Here is a 16,974-nt window from a genome sequence, read left to right as displayed (position 1 = left end):
AGCCTAAGAATAATAAGTAAGTTGTCTAAGTCACACAGCTGATAAATGATAGAGCTGGGATAGGACCCAGGTTATCATACCCCAAAACCTATAAATTCTACCATTCCTCCAACCTGACATAAAGTGAAATCACTAGGTGGCAGAGAGGGTAACAAGATCTGAAAACATGGTCGTGATTTTCAACATAGGCTTAGTAATGACTACAAATTTTACTTCCAAATGTGAGAGCCTGTCATCCAATAATCAATCCACAATTCAGATATCAGTTACATGTTAACTACTCCCAGGGGAAAATGATGGAATCATCATGTTTGATGACATGTTTATTTTTTAGTCCTTTATACTCAGAGAATACTACTAAGCTAAAATGTGAGTGTTTTAGGGACAGTGTTGCCTGATTTTGTTTCTATCGTATTCTTATCTATCAATGAGATCAAAGTTTCTTTGGAGCTTGATCAATAAAAAATAATAGAATTCAGGGGCTGCCCACCAAATGAACAGAAGTCACTGGTGGGAATTAATGGATTCAACTGAATGGCTCCCATTCAAGGGGACAAAGAGGAATCAATGAAAATCCTTCTTCCGCATATACCATTATATGGATCTTCTGCAAGAAAAAAGACATTTCATCAATTCACCAAGTAATTCAGGAATTTTCACAACTAATAAAGCAAAAGTTAGCCATATATGGAGTATTTCTAGGAATAATTGTGTTTGAAAGTGATTTATGTCTCAACTAGTGGTAAATAGTCAGTGCAGATCATTTTACCATAATTTGCACTATAATTTTTGCTGAAAAAAAAAAAGATTTCCAAATGATTAATGAAGACTTAAAAAATATCATGCATTCATATATCTCTGTATTTTTTTCTTCTGTTTTTATTTTTCGAAGTGGGAATTTGTCTTTTCAAATTTCCACAGCAAATGCTTTAAGTTGTTTTATTAGATATACCCCAAAGAGACATTGTTTCCAGTAAATGGAATATTTAAATATCTATCCTATATGTTTTATTTTCTCCTGAATGTTATACATAGAGTTTCTCTGCTATTATGTAAGATTTTGAGTGAATTACATTAAGAACGATTTAGATTAAGTACAGCTTCACAAACCAAATTTAATTATTTTAAATACATAAAACTCCCCTATGAATCAGTGCCACTTTCTGGGTCCAGTTATTTGAATGTGTCTCGATGGAAGTCAGGAGACTAAAAGTACATGTTTTCTGGGACTATGCTCTTAATTTCATAACCCCTCTTGCCTCCTGTTTTCAAGACCAAAGGATCATTTGGGCCAAATATCAAGTTTGTAAGAGAACTGTGCCTACATTTTAACAAAGGTAGGGTAAAGTTTTATCATACATACAGGCCTCCTGAAACCTATCAGTCCTGGCTAAGTCTCAGAGTGAGAGGTGAGAGCTTGAGGTGAGAATTCTCAGGGCAGGTAAATTGCAAGAATCATAACAAAACTTGTAGAGGACATTATGTTTCTTTCAAATGCTCCATTTAAATCGGTTCCTCATAATTGCTAGTAAGAAGAAAAAAAGCAATGATATCTTTTTTCTTTAAACAACTTTATAAACTCTTCTATCTATAGCTAACCAGAGTTTTCCCATATGTCAGGAACCTCACTTAAAAGAAATACCCAAGAGGCAGATCTAAACTCAGCTCATCTCAACAAAAAAGCCTAAAAATTTGCTTTGTGGGGAGGAATGACTAAGAGGAGCTGTCTACATTAATAACATTACATAAGACAGGGCCAAAGTGTATTTTGTGCTGTGTGGAGACAGAGACGGGTACTGACCATCAAAGCTAGAGAGTTTTAATAAGAAAATTTAATTAAGACCCACATCGTCTTCAAAAATATAGTCCTTAATTCTGCACTGCCAAACTTAGTTTAGCTGTGCTAATCATCAAAGATTAGAAATTCAGAAAATCAGGCTGCTAAAAAAAAAAAAAAAAAAGCATGCTATACAGTGACTTCTAAATGGGAATACTGCCCAGAGAGCGTATTGCCGGGACTCTGATCTGTGACAGAGACTGCTGTAGCTTCTGGCAGGAACAGGACTTTAACTGACACCCAGTTAGACCTCCTGTGAAGTGCAGAGTTTCTCTCTAAACATACTGACCCCTGACAGCCTCGACATCAGAGCTGAGGACTATTACTACATCCTTTAGCTGTCCTTTCAATTTTTGAATAATTCAAATTAATTGGAAGTTTTGTCTTCAATTGAGCCAAACCTGTCCCTTTGAAGTTTTATTGTTGAATTCTTGCTCTTTAAAAGTATCCAGATGGAGACTAACGCCACTTCTCTACAATTGTATCTGTTATGTTTTGTTTTCTTTTCTTTTCTAACACAACTGGATTCTCTGTTGTTTCTATAGCCCCCATATAAGCCTGTTTTAGAACACACCACTGTCTGGGTCAATCTCTTCTGGAAGAAATCTAGTTGCTGAGCTTCTTAATCCATGATACCACCAAGTGGGATCTATTCAGTGTGTCATCAGAGACTGTTGCCTCTAGTCCTCTGGGCTCTCAGATGTTGTGATTGCTACGTAAGCAGGCATTAACATTTTGGCAGTTACAGCACACTGTTGAATGATTTTGAACTGATAATCAACTAAAGCACCTGCCTTTTTCTTATGAGCAGCTACTGAGCCAGGTTTCTCTATCTTTTGCACTTTACCTGTTGATTAATTTAAGTCTAAATTTGTTTCATCCTTACTGAACAAATGATCAATGTTCACTTGTAGAAAAATTAAAAAATACAGCAAGATAAACAAGACAAACAAGAATAAAAAGTATAAATAATCCCTTTATTCCAAACATTTAAAGACAACTGCCATTTATATTTTGGTAAATACTTTATCAACCTCTTTTTCTGTTCATACATGTGTTGATTGTCGGATATTTATGTGCATTTTTGTGCACAGACATATGTAATTATATATGCCCTCATGATCTCTTTGTAAGTTGCACTTTGTAAATGTCTCTAAAATTTTAAGATACATATTTATTCATCTATATTTTCATTTGTAATGGCTTCACAATATTCCAGTTTTAGATGAAACATTGTTCCAGGTACTAGAGCTGTATAGCAAACCACTTCAAAACATAGTGACTTAAAACAATAGTTATTTTGCTAACACATGTGCAATTTTGAAGAGCTTAACAACTTGCCTCTGTTCTACTTAGAATCAGCTGTACTGGCTCAAAGGCTGGAGGGCTGGAATCATCTGAAATTGTATTCACTCACATGACTAGTACATGCTGGCTGTTAACAGTGACCTTAGCTTTCTGCTAGAACACCTGCAGGTGACCTTGCCATGTGGTCTGGGCTTCCTCACAACAAGCTGGGTTTCAAGGGAGAAAAATCTCCAAAGAGAGAACCAGGTGGACAGTTATACTGCCTTTAAAAGTCACCCAGTTTCACTTTTAACATATTCTATTCAGTGAAAGAGCCACCAAGTCCTGCCCAGGTTCAAGGGGGAAGGAAAACAGACTCTAACTTAAATGGGGATTGACAAGGTTAAGAAAGAGCATGTGGGACTGGAAATATTGTTACATGTATTTTGGGAAAGTACTGCCACCTCAGCCACATTCATTGAACCTACTTAATACTTTTTAAATTTCCACCACTATAAAGAATGCTGCAAAAACAATTCTCAAAGAAAGATACATTTGTGAATATTTATGCAATTATTTCCCTAGGATACATTCTGAAAATTGTGATTAATAGGTCAAATTCCATGTACATTTTTAAGGCTTTGCCATTCAACGAACATGATGGTAATTTAAACCCCAACCACCAGTATATGAATGGTAAGGCTCCTATCCTAACTCCAGTTTAAACACTGGGTGTTATCAGACTTCTTAGTATTAGCCAGTGGTATATCATTGTTATTTAAATTTAAATATCTTTGACTACTAGTACATTTGAACATGTTATGTCTACTGGTTATTTGTATTTCTTCTGAGAAATTGCTTTTTTCTTGGCCTTTGATCATTTTTTTCTTTTGATCTTTCTCTTTGAAGTTTTTAGAGAATTATGTATTAATGACATTAAAACTTGTCAACTATATTGTGATGTTTTTCCTGGTTTGTTATTTGCATTTTATATTCTTATATTTTCCTGTATTCAGAAGAATATTAATTTCTTAATATATTTTTTCTAATACCTTTTTTAGATTTAATTTTTATATAACTCTTTAATAAATCTGAATGTTGGTATGTAGAAAGAAGTAAAAAAAATTTTCTAAATAATTATCTATTTTCTTAAAAACTATTTAATAATCCATTGTCTCTTATTATTATAAATGTCACTTTATCATACACCCAGTACATAAATATATTGGTGTTTAATTTTGTTTATTTTCTATATGCTTCCACTTATCTTTCCATTCTAATTAATTTGTCTATCAACCTATTCTACCTAGTAATGTATTCTTACTACACTATTCTAGCTACTGCTGCTTTCTGGGCAATGATATGTAAACTTTCTTGTCTCTTAAAGTCATTTAAGAATCTGATAGAAGTTTTATATTTTTTACCTAAAAAAAATGCATATGTGCACATACACAAAATTGTTTTGATTCAATCCTCTACAATTACCCATCCCTGAGACCTATATAAGGGTTTCATCTTTACACATGCCTCATGAATTTAATTCCTGAGTACTTTATTCATTTAGACTGTTACTGTGAATGAGCTCTCTTTTCCATTTCATTTTGTTATATCTGTTTGTTGATAACATATGGGAAAGCTGTGGACTTTTTTATCTGACCACCTTTTTTAATTCTTTCAAATTTATTTTCATTTTAAATCTTTTGTGTTCTATATAAGTAATCAAATCATCTACATTGAATATAATACTGCCTTCTCTTTCCCAGTATTTAAATATGATATATATCATGTTAGACTAGTTAAACAATGCTTACTAACAATATAGATAGATACTCCAACAATTTTTATTCTTGTTTTATTGCATGAGTTTATGAGAATGCAACTAGTTTCACTGGCTCTGTGCAAGATATTAATTCTTTACTCTGTTCAGTTTCCTTCTGTTATTCCTAAATTTTTCTTCTATTCCCACTTTATTAACCACAAATGTCTTTTTAAACTTTTATCATGACATAATTCATTTACCATAAAATTCACCCTTTTCAAGTGTACAATTTAATGGTTTTTAGTGCATTTCAAAGTTTATGCAACTATTACCATTATCTATTTCCCAAACATTTCAGCATTCCCAAAATAAACTAATCATTAGTAAGTCACTCCCAATTCCCTACTTCCCCCAGGCCTAGGTAACTACAAATCTACTTTCTGTCTCTGAATTTGCCTATTCTGGACATTTCAAATAAATACTTTTCATTAAATTCAACCTATTATTTCCAACTTTAGAGACATTTCCAAACACTGATTTTTCTCCATTTTATATTACTGTAATTTTGCACTGCTAGATGAGTGCTGATCAGTTTTATGAGTATGCTTCTGTCTTAAATCATTAATAAATTTCAAAGAGAAATGTGCCAATTATTTGTATAATTTCTATGTAGAAATCTTCTGTTCCACTGATATAACAAGCTATATATTTACTCATCTTTAGAGTCATCTTTTCTGCATTTCTCTATTTTACCTTCAAGTATATCCTAAAAACTGTTAAATGATGAACTAAAAACATGCTATATTATTTCTCCTTTACCAGCCAAACTTGACCAGATGCTGAATACAGAGGTGTATATGGAATGGTGCACCCCATGCCCCAATAAAGAAATAAAGAAACCCCATGCTCCCTAAAAAAAAAAAAAAAAAAAAAAATTGAAGGGCTTTTTTGACAAAGTTTATTTTAAGTCACCACATACTAACTCCTACTAATAAAGGCACACTTTTCTGTATCTGAATAAACCACCCTTTCACAACAAAACCCAGACCCTTCTTTAGTCAAATGACACAATTTTCAGAAAGCCTTTTTAAAAAGTGAAATTGTTATTTTTCCTTCCTCTAAATTTGGTAACATTTCCCTTTCCATAATATCTCAAAAATTATAGACAATGTGGCTATTGCTAAATCTTGTTAGTGTCTGCTCTGTGAACACTGCTGCCCGGTGGAGAAATGGTGAAAGGAAAAACTGTAATTCACATCAGTGTGGTCCATGAGCTACAGTTCACATAACATTCTACACTGAGTATTATGATAATCATTCATTTGATTTATTATTTCTCCCCCAAATATTTCATCACTGTAAACCATCATGAAACATGGACTCAGACAGAGGGGCCCAAGGAATGGTCCACAGAGAATTCTGGGTCTTTAGGGACCCTCCCTGCAGGGTAGCCTGAGGACTTACTTCAGGGCTAGAACTGGACCTGGCCACCAGTCCAGAGCCAGGGGTTGGTGGGAAGCAGAGGTGGCTCTGTCCAGCCAAGCTTCTCTCACAGCCCAGCCCTCCAGCCTTCAGCAATGTCAGCTGCTCTCTGGTATTCAGACTCAGCTGGCTTCCCACCTGGCTGAGGCCACAGCCCCAGAAGCTGCCCTTCCTCTGGAATCTGTCTCTTTCGAATACCCTTGTAATGCAGAAGCTCCAAACCTGGGAGCACCACTCTATCCTTTGACAGTCCAAAACCACGAAAGAGATCAGAGGGGAAGAGCATAGCCTTTATTACTTGCACAGTGGGGAGGACCCAATGGCAGCTGGTTGGGGGAGTTGCCGGCCAGCATCAGGCAGGGTTGTATCTAGCAGTGGGGGAGGAGGGTGCAGTACTGGGACCAGCTGGCTTGCAGGCTACAGACAAAGAAAACTTGCAAGCTGTGAAGGATGTGGGAAAACTCCCGGTTCTGTGCTGCTCTGCTCCTGGTGGCCGCTGGCCAAGTGAACACCATTCAACTGACTGGACTGGGAGAGGGAACCGGGCTCTATCCTATTGCGACCCTACAACCCTCTTGTAAAAGAGTTAGACCTCCCGGTCCACCAGAGGTCTGGCCTCCTGTGGGTGGGTGTGTACATTTGTGTATATAGTGTACTGTAAGACAAAACAAAAATGGAGTTGGCCAAAATAGTTGCATTGAAGAAAAATAAAACCACCTTATCAAACATGAATTGCAGGAATTTACAGCTCTTCTAAAATTCAGCAGAGGACTCTGGCAAGTCCCCAGGAGCCAAATCTATTTATGCCATTTCTGAACTTAAGACTTCGTTCCTCTGGCTGAGCTACTCTGACTCAAGTAAGAAGATGACCCTAGACAACCAATCAGCTGAAATAGGCATAATTCCCACATTTACCCCCTGAAAACCTCTTAGTCTGTGAAGCAATTCAGAACTCATTGCTCCTATAGCCTAGAGTTAGCTGGCTTACAGGTGGAAACCTTTGTAATAATGTCATCGTTCTGCTTTTTTTTACTCAGTGTGTAGTTTAGTTTTTGATAACATACACTATTGTGTACACAGGGGCCCGCACAGAGCTCCACACTGAACGGTGCAATCCATGCCCAATAAAGAAATGACAGCCCTGGCCGGTTTGGCTCAGCGGTTAGAGCGTCGGCCTGCGGTCCAGAGAGACCCGGGTTCAGTTCCCGCTAAGGGCATGTGCCTCGGTTGCAGTTTGTCCCCAGCCCTGATTGGGTCATGCGGGTGGCAGGCAATCGGTGTGTCCCTTTCATGTTGATGTTTCTCTCTCTCTCTCTCTTCCTCTCTCTCCCTCCCACTCTCTCTGAACAAAAAATGGAAAAATGTCCTTGGGTGAGGATAAAAAAAAAAGGAAAGAAATGACAGAAAACCCTCAATAAAAGAGAAGATTGGCTGAGGGCGAAGGGTCTAGTCCACATGCTTGCACAACGCAGGAGCACCTGGTGGCCTTGGCAGATCCTCAGTAGGTGCGTGACTGGAGAAAATATGAAGTTCTTCTTGCCCCCCCCACCCCCCACCCAGGGACATGCCACCATGAGCAGCCCCTTAGCCAAGATCATGGATATCGAAGTGGAAATGCCTTGGACTCAAAAGAAAAAGGCCACAGCACACCACCTAAGGATGCATAAGGCTCACAGGTGATGCTCAGATTGGGGGTGTGGCTTTTCATCTGTGGGGAAGTTGACACTCCTCAGTAACCTGACAGCAGCCCATGATTTCACTACTCTGACCAGTATCATCAGGTACATAGGTGCCAAGGTCCAGCTCCTGAATTTCCTAGGTATAGGGGAGGATGTCAAGGATGGGAAAGGTAGAGGCTGTCAAGTCATTTCAGTGACCTGAATGTGTAACATGATCCAGAGTTCCTTGGAATGTCCTGAAAATCTTAGGAAATAAGGTCATTGAAAATGAGCGACCAGCGGAAAATGGTGGCGGAGTGAATGGAAGCACACAGACCATCTCCCAGGACCAAACTAGAATTACAACAAAAATAAAGACAAATCATCAGGAAGGGGCAAATGAAAGGCAGCTTCGAGGACCACATAACCAGGGACACTGACTCAATCCTGGTAGGCTTGCGAGGATGCAAGAGGGAGCCGGGAGCCCACGGTCCACTATGGCCTGGGCTGGGACCTACACCCACCCTGCTGCGGCCTCGGCTGAGACCAGCTGTGGCCTCAGCTGGGACCTGCTGCCTTGGCCGCCCTTAGCTGGGAGTGGCGCCCTCGGGTTAGAGTCCCAGGTGGCTCCACAGTGCAGAGACAGGACAGAGGCTAAATTGGCAGCAGCCTCTCACCTTGGGCTCTAGCAGAGAAAGGGCAGACTGGACTGGAACTGTGTGGGGACACTCGGGATTTGGAGGGTGCTCAGAGCTTTTGCTGAGCTGCAGCCACGCAACACCAACACCATGGTCATCTTACTTATTCCCAGGGCCCTGGGGAGAGGCAGTGGCCCCTCCCTCATAGATTCATCCCTCAAGATGGCCATTGAAATGCTAATTGAGGCCCATTAACAACCAGCATCTGCCCACCCTCAGGAAATCCTCTACATTGAGCACCTGAGGGAGTTTTTCTGTCAACTCAGAAACCAAGGTTCTTCAGGTGACCAATATTAATAGCCTCCAGGCAAAAAAATTAGAGGATAACCACCACTCCCTGGGCTAGCAACTCTAACCAGGAAAGTAAGCCTTGACAGTGGTGTTTAAAGTGGGTCCTTCCTGCCTCATCTAAACCCAGGAGAGGGAGCCACAAACAGCAGAACACCAACACCCACAGGGAAAATTTGGCAGGCTCCAAAGCCCACTGTGATAGACAAAATGGTGAAACACAGAAACGAAAGCCAAATGAAAGAACAAGAGAACTCTACCAAAGATGAGATAAATGAGGTGCAGTTAAACAAGTTAACAGAACTAGAATTCAGAGCCATGACCTTGAGGAAGCTCAACAGCATGTGTAAGGACATGAGCACCATGAGTCAAGACATAGAAATGTTTAAAATCAACCAGTTGGAAATTAAAAACCACCAAGAAGAAATAAAGAATGACATATCAGAAATAAAAACACATTGGAAAGTCTAAATAGTGGAGTAGAGGAAGCTGAGGACTGGATCAGTGAATTAGAAGTAGGGTAGAAAAAATCAACCAATCAGAAACCAAAAAAGGAAAAGACAATTAAAAAACAGGAAGACAGTTTAAGAGAACTGTGTGACAACTGGAAAGGTAATAACATTCGCATCATAGGAGTCCCTAAAGAAGAAAATGAGCAAGGGTTAGAGAATATATTTGCAGAAATAGTGACAGAAAACTTCCCTAATTTGGTGAAGGAAGAAGGCATTCGAGTTCAAGAAGCACAAAGAGCCCCAAGTAAGAAAAACCTGAACAGGCCCACACCGAGACACATAGTAATCAAAGTGCCAAATATTCAAGACAAAGAGATAATCCTAAAAGCAGCAAGAAAGAAGCAACAGGTTACCTACAAAGGAAACCCCATAAGGCTCTCAGATGACTTCTCAACAGAAACACTACAGGCCAGAAGGAAATGGCATGAGGTAATCAAGGTCATGAAAAACAAGAATCTGAATCGAAGACTACTCTACTCAGCAAGGCTATCATTCAAAATGAAAGGTCAAATAAAGAGCTTCCCAGAAAAAAAAAAAAGGCTAAGAGAATACATTAGTACCAAACAAGCACTGCAAGAAATGTTAAAAGGACTGCTGTAATTAGCAGGAGAAATAGGAAGATAAATGTAACCACACTAAAGAAAAATGGCTATAAATAAATATATATCAATAATCACCTTAAATGTAAATGGACTGAATGCTCCCATAAAAAGACAGAGTAGCTGATTAGATAAGAAAGCATGACTCATCTATATGTTGTTTACAAGAGACCCGCCTCACAACAAAATACTCACATAGGTTGAAAGTGAAGGGATGGGAAAAAATCTTCCAAGCAAACAAAAAGGAAAAAAAGCTGGGGTAGCAATACTCATATCTGATAAAATAGATTTCAAAATGAAGGCCATAACTAGAGACAAAGAAAACCACTACATAATATTGAAAGGATCGATCCAACAGGAAGATATAACCTTGGTAAACATTATATGCACCAATATAGGAGCACCAAAATATATTAAAAATCTTCTGGACGACTTCAAAGGAGAAATCAATAGCAATACAATCATAGCAGGGGACTTCAACACCCCGTTGACATCACTGGATAATCCTCTAGACAAAAAATTAGCATGGAAACAGAGACTCTAAAGGAAACACTAGACCAAATGGATTTAATAGATATCTACAGAGAATTAAACCCCAAAACTACAGAATTCACATTCTTCTCATGTGCACATGGGACATTCTCAAAGATAGACCACATGTTAGGACACAAACTAAGTCTCCACAAGTTCAAGAAGACTGAAATCACATCAAGCATCTTCTCAGATCACAATGGCATGAAACTAGAAATCAATTGCAAGAAGAACATGCAAAGACATTTGAACACATGGGAACTAAATAGCATGTTATTAAACAATGAATGGGTTACTGAGGAGATCAAGGAAGAAATTAAAAACTTCCTGAAAACAAATGAAAATGAACACTCAACAAAACAAAATCTATGGGATGCAGCAAAAGCAGTTCTGAGAGGGAAGTTGATAGCATAGCAGGCCTACCTCAAAAAACAAGAATAATCTCTAATAGACTATCTAACCTCACAACTTAAAGAACTAGAGAGCAAACGAAAAGAATACCCCAGAGCAAGTAGAAGGAAGGAAATAGAAAAGATCAGAGCTGAAATAAATGACATAGAGTCCAAAAAAACAATTCAAAGAATCAATGAAACAAAGAGCTAGTTTTTCGAAAAGATAAACAAGATTGATGGACTCTTAGCTAGACTCACCAAGAAACAAAGAGAGAGAACCCAAATACACAAAATCAGAAATGAAAAAGGAGAAGTAACAACTGACACCACAGAAATACAAAAGATCTTTAACAACTACTGTGAACATTATATGGCAACAAATTCGACAATCTAAGCGAAATGCACAAATTTCTAAAAACACGTATTCTCCCAAAACTGGACCAGGAAGAGATAGAAAACTTGAACAGACCAATAACAACACAAGAAATTGAAGAGGTAATCAAGACTCTCCCAGCAAACAAAAGCCCAGGCCCAGATGGCTTCACGGGGGAGTTTTACCAAACATTCAAAGAAGAACTAACACCCATTCTCCTCAAACTATTTAAAAAATTCAAAAAGAAGGAAGACTTCCAAACTTGTTTTATGAAGCCAGCATATTTTTAATTCCAAAACCAGAAAAAGACACTACAAAAAAAGAAAACTATAGGCCAATATCCCTGATGAACATAGACACCAAAATCCTGAACAAAATTCTAGCAAATGGGATCCAGCAATACACCAAAAAAATTATCCACCATGACCAAGTGGGATTCATCCCAGGGATGCAAGGCTGGTACAATATTCGCAAATCAATAAATGTGATACACCACATAAATAAAATGAAGAATAAAAACCACATGATAATATCAATAGATGCTGAAAAAGTGTTCGACAAAATCCACATCCATTTCTGATAAAAACTCTCAGCAATGTGGGAATAGAGGGATTATATCTCGATATAATATAGGCCATATATGAAAGACCTACAGTCACCATCATACTCAATGGGCAAAAAATAAAAGCATTTTCCTTAAGACCTGGAACATGGCAAGGATGCCCACTTTCGCCACTCTTCTTTAACATAGTACTGGAAGTCTTAGCCACAGCAATCAGACAGGAAGAAAAAATAATAGGGATCCAAATTGAAAAGGAGGAAGTGAAACTGTCATTATTTTCAGACGACATGATACTATATGTAGAAAATCCCAAAGACTCCATAAAAATTTACTAGACTTAATAAATGAATTTGGAAAAGTAGCAGGATACAAAATTAACATCAAGAAATCGATGGCATTCTTATACACCAATGATGAACTCACAGAAAGAGAAACTAAGAAAACAATCCCATTTACCATTGTGGCAAAAAAATTGAGACACCTAGGAATAAACTTAACCAAAGAAATAAAGGACCTATTCGCAGAAAACTACAGGTCTTTGAAAAAAGAAATAGAGGACGATATAAAAAAGTGAAAGCACATACCCTGTTCATGGATTGGAAGAATTAACATCATTAAAATGTCCATATTACCCAAAGCAATCTATAGATTCAATGCAATCCCCGTTAAAATACCAACGGCATACTTCACAGAATTAGAACAAGTACTTCAAAAGTTCATATGGAACCAAAAAGACCTCGAATAGCCACAACAATCTTGAAAAAAAAGAACAAAGTTGGAGGGATCACATTACCAGATTTCAGGTTATACTACAAAGCCACTGTAATCAAAACAGCCTGGTACTGGCACAAGAACAGGCATATAGACCAGTGGAACAGAACAGAGAATCCAGAAATGGACCCAAGGCAATATGCTCAATTAATATTTGACAAAGGTGGAGGAAGGATAGCCTCTTTAATAAATGGTGTTGGGAAAATTGGACAGCTACATGCAGAAAAATGAAACTAGACCATCAACTTACACCCTACAGAAGAATAAACTCAAAATGGATAAATGACTTAAATGTGACTCATGAATCCATAAAAATCCTAGAAGAAAATATAGGCAACAAAATTTCAGACATCATATGCAGCAGAATTTTCACTGAGGCAATAGAAATAAAGGAGAAAATGAACATATAGGACTACATCAAACTCAAAAGCTTCTGCACAGTGAAAGATACAATAATCAAAACGGAAAGGCTACCCACTGTATGGGAGAGCATAATTGCCAATGATATGTCAGATAAGGGGCTAATTTCCAATAGATAGAGAGTGCTCATACAACTCAACAAAAGGAAGACAAAAAACCAAATTAAAAAATGGGCAGAGAATCTAAATAGACACCTCTCCAAACAGGACATACAAATGGCTAAGAGACATATTAAGAAATGCTCAACATCACTAATCATCAGACAGTTGCAAATTAAAACAACAATGAGGTATCACCTCACACCTGTCAGAATGGCTGCCATCAACATATCATCAAACAACAAGTGTTGGTGAGGGTGTGGAGAAAAGGGGACTCTAGTACACTGCTGGTGGGAATGCAGACTGGTGCAGGCACTATGGAAAACAATATGGTGTTACCTCAAAAATTAAAAATTGATCTTCAATTTGACCCAGTGATCCCACTTCTAGGAATATACCCTAAGAAGCCTGAAAAACCAATCAGAAAGAATATATGTACCCCCATGTTCATAGCAGCACTATTTACAGTAGCTAAGATCTGGAAACAGCCCAAGTGTCCATCAGTAGACAAATGGATAAAAAAGCTGTGGTAGATATACACAATGGAGTACTACGCAGGTGTAAGAAAGAAAGATCTCTTATCCTTTGAGACGACATGGAGGGACCTGGAAAGTATTATCCTAAGTGAAACAAGCCAAACAGAGAAAGACAAGTATCATATGATCTCACTTATTTGTGGAATATAATGAACATAACAGTCTGAGGAATGGGGTAGTCCCAGAGACGTGGAAGTGGGGTACAGACTGACAATCCCCAGAAGAGGGGTTGGTGGGGAGAGATAAACCACAGAACTCATATGCATGTATGCATGAACAATGGACATGGACAACAAAGCTGGGGACTGGGCAGGGAGAAAGGGGGTTGGGGGAATCAGTCGGGGGGAAAAAGGAGAAATATCTGTAACAAAAATAAATAAATTAATTAATTTTAAAAGAAAGAAAGACAATGAACTGGAAGTCTTTGGCACTCACTTGCACAGCATACCACCTAACACTGGCTGTAGGAAGAAGGATGAGTGAGGTATTAATGTCACGGCCACTTGCCCTCAGAGTGAACTGGATGCTGAAACTGTGACGAGCCTCCTGGTTGAATATTAAATTTGCACTGCTGACATGACTCTGAAGAGTGACTCTCCATCGGATGACCTCGTTGATGTGGTAGAAGGAAACAGGGCATATCCCCAGTATCTCTATACTAAATGAGATAGATCGGATCCCCATTGAGGAATTGGCTATCATCTATAAGGTGCCTCACTATTTACCCATCTCTGCCCATCAGAGCTGGAATCTTGATGACCTGTTGGAAAACCTATGGGACTATTTGAAATTAATGCGGGTTTATACCAAACCCAAAGGCCAGTAGACAGATTCCATATCCCCAGTGGTGCTGCCTTACCCTCGGACCACTCTAAAAAATTTCTGCATGAAGATTCACAAAGATCTCATCAAATAATTTAAATACACTCTGGTCTGGGGTCTCTCTTTGAAACACAATCCCCAAAAAGTGGGTAAAAACCATATGGTAAGAGGACAAGGATGCCATTCAAATTGTAGAAAAGTGACACCTTTCTTTATGCTCACCTGCTAGGCCAACCACACCTTCTTTCCCCATGACCAGGCACCCTACCCCATGGCTTTCTGGCTTTGGCAGTCACTGACCGAGATTCAAGGGTGAGAGGTAGAGTTACCCAAACTGGATTTCCACTTGCTTTATTTTGTTGTCACCGTGTACATTGAACTATCTTAAGGACTTGCTAGGGGAAAAAAAAATGACCACATTCAGTAAAGATTTCACAAATACCTACTCATAATCAATGTGGTCATAAGATCACAAACATTTCTGAAAACCTGTTCAGGACATGCATATGCAAATCTGTAAATATGTAAACAAGGACACCTTTAACTAAGGTGAGGCTGATGAATGTTTAATGAATTCTTGAGTGACATAAACTTTCAGTGACAGTGCTCTTTTCTGATTTTAAAACTTGTATATAGGACATATCAGTAATTATTTAAACTTTTAGTTTTCATCATTTAACTAATGGGAAATTAAGACAAACCTGAATATACTCTATTGCTGAAGTAAATTACCAAATACTCTAACTACCAAAGAGAAAATATTTTGTGCAAGCTCATTAAAGTAATTTTTTATTTTTAAATTACCTATATTTACAAAAATATATTAAGATAAATGTAAGCTTTATAGTAACATATATTTCATATTTGATTTAAGAATATGATTGGAGCCCTGGCCGGTTTGGCTCAGCGGTTAGAGCGTCCGCCTGCGGTCTGGAGAGACCCGGGTTCGGTTCCCGCTAAGGGCTTGTACCTTGGTTGCAGTGTGTCCCCGGCCCTGGTTGGTCGTGCGGGTGGCAGCCACTCGATGTGTCCCTTTCACATCGATGTTTCCCTCTCTCTCTCTCTTCCTATTTCTCCCTCTCACTCTATCTGTACAAAAAATGGAAAAATGTCCTCGGGTGAGGATAAAAAAAAAAAAAAAAGAATATGATTGGATAAGAACAGCTATAAAACAGAAGAAAAGACAAATATTCAATTTAGCACGTGTCCATGACCTTTCGTGCCTTGTGCCACACTGTGAATTATTCACTCACAGAATGTTGATAATAATGTGACATAAAGCCTATACAGAGTGGATTAAATCATTGAGCTGAAGGTGGAATTGTAATTCTCCTTTGACTCTGCCATTACCTGTGTGACCCTGGCCAATTCATTCACGCACTCAACACAATTTTATAAAACTTCTTCCGTATGCTATTCATTCTACAAAGCTGTGGGCTATAGAAGTTAACAAACTGCCCCTGGCGTCATAAAGTTTACAGTCCAGTCTTTAACCTCTATTCAAGTCATTTACGTTCTAGTCAAGACACACAATTTTTTTAGTCTCAATTGTTCTTATTTATGAAACAAAAAATGAAAGGACTGGATATTTATAATATTCTATCAAAGGCTCTGGAGTCTTCCTCAATAAAACATATGCTTCCAGTCATGTTTTCCATAATGATTGTAGGTTGTCCTGAGTTATGTATACCATGTTTCAAGATCCCTTTGTTACCTTGAGCCAAATGGCATTTTTGTTATATGGTATGCCAAATACTATCATAATACTTACTGAACAATGCAGGTGTCCATCTCATAAGCGTAACTTCTTTAAGTTCCATTTCATATAGAATTCCAACCAGTGTGAATGGGCTGTGGGGACGTGAGGAGACAGCAGTTTTCTGGCTTCGGAGTGGTGTGATAAGGTATGTAGGCTAGAGCACCTGGCTCGTGGTCTGCTAAACCAAGCAGCCTTCTATTGCCTTTATGTATGGTATATACACATATGCAATTGTCTAGGTTTGCCATGATGCAAAAGAAACTGGGAAGTATTGCTTCGTTATAAAATGACAACTGTAAATATTACGATGTAGGTAAAGAAATAAAGATCTGCCCTGGTCGGTTTGGCTTAGCGGTTAGAGCGTCCGTCCGCAGACAGGGGAGTCCCGGTTCGGTTCCCGCTAAGGACACATACCTCAGTTGCTGTTCGTCCCTGGCACCAGTTGCGGTGTGCGGGTGGCAACCAGTCGATGTGTTTTTCTTATATCGATGTTTTCTCCCTCCCTCTCTCTCCCGCTCTATCTGAAGATAAATGCAAAAAAATATCCTCGTGAGGACAAAAATAAATAAATAAAGATCAGAAGAAAATTA

The 16,974-nt window shown here is 38.4% G+C and overlaps 1 pseudogene; it reads left to right on the top strand.

The window, feature by feature from the left end:
* The first annotated feature begins 7,937 nt into the window (after nt 1-7,937).
* Nucleotides 7,938-14,828, top strand: LOC118620485 (annotated as a pseudogene).
* Nucleotides 14,829-16,974: the final 2,146 nt, after the last annotated feature.

Source organism: Molossus molossus, unplaced genomic scaffold (assembly GCF_014108415.1).
Source record: "Molossus molossus isolate mMolMol1 unplaced genomic scaffold, mMolMol1.p scaffold_m16_p_7, whole genome shotgun sequence".
Taxonomy (NCBI): Eukaryota; Metazoa; Chordata; class Mammalia; order Chiroptera; family Molossidae; genus Molossus; species Molossus molossus.
Note: the sequence above shows the minus strand (reverse complement) of the source record. Positions and strands in the feature narration are given on the sequence as shown.